The sequence below is a fragment of the Dipodomys ordii genome, unplaced genomic scaffold (genome assembly GCF_000151885.1).
Source record: "Dipodomys ordii isolate 6190 unplaced genomic scaffold, Dord_2.0 Scaffold176, whole genome shotgun sequence".
NCBI lineage: Eukaryota > Metazoa > Chordata > Mammalia > Rodentia > Heteromyidae > Dipodomys > Dipodomys ordii.
The window spans coordinates 467,270-471,077 of NW_012267392.1; positions in this window are offsets into that span (position 1 = coordinate 467,270).

Consider the following 3,808-nt stretch of genomic DNA (forward strand, 5'->3'; position numbering starts at 1 on the left):
ACAGACTTTCCTGCCCGGGCTGGCTTTGAACCGTGATCCTCAGATCTCAGCCTCCTGAGTAGCTAGGATTACAGGCATGAGCCACCAGCACCCAGCTTGCCAATTCTTCTTGATGTAGTGAACAGATTTAGCACAATAAAATACTAGTAGTTCTTTTTGAACTAGGTAAGTTGGTCCTAAAGTTCTAAAGCAAAAGAAGCAGATACATTAAAAAAAAATCCAAGCAGACACTTCCTACAGCTACAAAAGTGCAGAGCTACAATGTTTAAAACCACATGGTTTTGAGAAAAATGACCCTATAGACTCAAAGAGCAGTTTTGAGCCAGGTGCCCATAGCATACACCTATAATTCTAGTAACTCAGGAGCTGAGATCTGAGGATCATGGCTCAAAGCCAGCCCAAGCAAGAAAGTCTGTGAGACTCTTATCTCCAATTAACCACAAAAAGCCAGAAGTAGAGCTGTGGCTCAAGAGGTAGAGTACTAGTCTTGAGCAAAAAAGCTTAGGAACAGCATCCAGGCCCCAAGTTCAAGTCCCCATACAGGTATGAGCAGATGCATGTACTTGTGTGTGCGGACGCACACATACCCACATTTACAGATTCTGTACAGGTACAATTTTTCATGGGGATATTTTCAAACTACAGTCAGTTGAATTCAGGGATGGGGAAAATCACAGATATACAAGGCCAACTGCACTACTAAAATCACCTATATACACCCAAGCAATAGAACGTGGTAAAGCTCCATGGTGTGCTATTATATACTATTATATAGTATTCTATACTGTGTATTATGTGGCAGTCCGTGGGGAAAGCACACTACAGGAAACAACAGGCACCATGGTGTGGTGGGCCACTTCTGCAGGGACAGGCCGGGCATGGATGGGTTTCAGGAGAGGGATGATGCAGGCCCCGGCAGGGGGAGAGAGTCTGTGAAGGTTCACTGTGTGTTCTCAAGGGGCACGAGCCTTTCTTTTTTTTTGTACAAGTACTGGGCTTGAATTTGGAGCTTTAGCACTGTCCCTTAGCCTGAGCCACAGCTCCACTTCAGGATTTTTTGGTGGTTAAATGGAGACTTTTCCTGTCCAGGCTGGCTTTGAACCATGATCCTCAGATCTCAGCCTCTTGAGTAGCTAGGGCTATAGGCATGAGCCCTTAGCACCAGGCCTAGGAGGCTCTTAAATAAAGACTGGGTTTCTCTTCCTCATTAAGAACAACCACAGCTTGGTGTGAGAGAAGCTGGGCCTCCCCTATGCTTAGACAACTGTTAATTTTGGGAAATCTGAAATTGGCATCTCCCAGGAAATCTCTAGTGATTTGGGGGGCGTGGGGGTGGATGGCCTTGACCTGGGGGCAGGAGAGCACCGTGGGAGCGCTGCACTGCAATGGAGATCTTTTTCCCAGGGACGATTTGCAGAAGCCATGGGGCAGGCAGGGGAATGCCAGGCAGGGCTGCATGGGAAACCCCATGCATTTGAACACACACATCTTCCCTTTTCCCAGCCAGGATCCCAGCCAGAGGCTCTCTGGGGTCTTCAGAACCTGCCCGAGTTACTGCTTCTGAGAGTGTCCTCCTGGATCTCAGAATGAGAGCCCTTCACAACCTAGACAGCAACTGCCTATTCCCCAGACACTTGGGTATTGGGCCTGCCTGCTTTTCGTGTGTGTGTGCATGTGTGTGTGTGTGTATGTGTGTGTGTACACACGACAGCACTGGGGCTTGAACTCAGGGCCTTGTACTCTCAATTAGCTTTTCCACTAAAAGCTAAAGTTCTCCCACTTGAGCCATACCTCCTGTACTGGCTAGAGATAAGTCTCAGATTTGACTGTCCCAGCTGGCTCCAAAGTGTGCTCCTTGGATCTCAGCCTTCTAAGTAGCTAGGATTACAGGCATGAGCCACCAGTCTGGGGCTCCATGCATTCTCCAAGACCTGGCTTCTTAAAAATTCCTTCTACACCTCTCTCCAAGTTTTCCTTCTCCCCTTCTCCTCTCCACAAGGAATTACAGAAGGCTTGTTGTATACCAGACACAGAGCCATGTGCTGGGGACACAAACCAATGCCAGAGAGAAGGGCGCCCTCTTTTGCTGCTGTCACCATGACAACCATGCCACCACTGGTGCTACCCCTAAGCTCCTGGAGAGCCACATTATCATCAGAGCTTTGTGGTATTTCCGGGGTTTGGAGAAGAAGGAAGAGTTGAAGCTGCAAGCTGGGCACCGGTTGCCATTCTTGTAATCCTAGCTATTCAGGAGGCAGAGTATGGAGGATCATGATTCAAAGCCAGCCTGGGGAAGGAAAAGTCCGTGAGACTCTTACTTAAAATTAACTAGCAAAAAAGCTAGAAGTGGAGGTGTGCTCAAGTGGTAGAGATCAGCCTTTAATAAAGAAACCTTAGGGTCGGCTGGGGCCCAGGTCCTGAGTTCAAGCCCCAGTGCCAACACATACAAAAAACAAATCCAAAACCCCAGATGGGAAGGGTACTGGGAAAGAGGGTGCAGTGACTGAAAGAGGTCCATGAACACAGATCAGCCTGGATGAGTGGTACCCAGACAGGCAGAGGGGCCCCGCTATTGGGAGAGGGTGCCCCAGCTGCCCCCACACCTGCTTCCCCCTTGTCTCCAGAAACTGTATGTTTAAGATTCAATAAACAAAAAACACTCAATACTTGTAGACATCCAATTTTTTAAATGCTGGTGGTGTCCGCTCCCACCCCACCCCCCGTCGTTCCCCAATGATGGGAAACTGGCCCAGCAGCTTAGAACCACAAATGGGGCCCTACCCTTAGTCCCTTACTCTGGCTCCCCCTGCGCAGGGCTCCCTGTGCCCCCCCCCAGCCTGTCCTCAAATGAGGCAATGAGTATAAGGCAGGAATTGTCTGTCCATCACCCCAGGAGCCTAGGCCGGGTTTCCATGGATACAGCATCCAGCCAGGAACCTGCATCTGCATCTCCAGGTACCTGGTGGGGGGGCGGGAAGGAGAGGGAAGGGTTCTCTGGTTTGTCCCCAGCGGCCAACAGCAGTGCCTGACATTGTGCTGACAAGATTCTGGGACTGCAGGCACTATGCTATGAATTTGTGACACAAAAATGATGTAGGGCCAGGCAATGGTGGCTCACACCTGTAATCCTAGCTACTCAGGAAGCTGAAATCTAAAGATCGCATCCGGTTTGAAGCCGGTGGGTCGTGAAAGTCTGTGAGACTCTTATCTCCAATTAATCACCAGAAAACTGGAAGTGGAGCTGTGACTCAAAGTGGCAGAGCAGTAGCCTTGAGCAAAAAAGCTCAGGAACAGTATCCTGGCCTTGAGTTCAAGCCCCATGACTGGAAGAAAAAAAATGCTGTAAGTATGGCCCACGCCCTCAGCAAGCCATCAAGGCTACCAGAAGTAATGACACCACTACACTCTGCTGATCTTTAATGAGCATCAGGAAGTTGTGGAGATCCAAGTTTGTCTTTCCGGCCTTGTTTTATGGAGCTGGCAGTAGATTCCTAGGCCCAAACCCAGGGAGATCTGAGGGTTATGGTTCAAAGCCAGCCCAGGCAGGAAAGTCTGGGAAGGAGGTCCCTTCCCCAAGCATCATGGGATCTTCTGAAACGCTTGCATGGGTGGGGGAGGGGAACTGGCTGGCCATTCCCAGCTCTTCCCCACACACTTGGGAGTGGTAGAGAGGACACAAAAGGGTACACGGTTTCTACTTGACTTGGCCTACTTCCCCAGCTGCCTGAGGTGGAGAGGAGGGCAGGCCAGGGACTGCACCGAGCCGGCAGCTGGACAGGCCAGTTCTGCTGGAGCTGGGGCCAGGGAC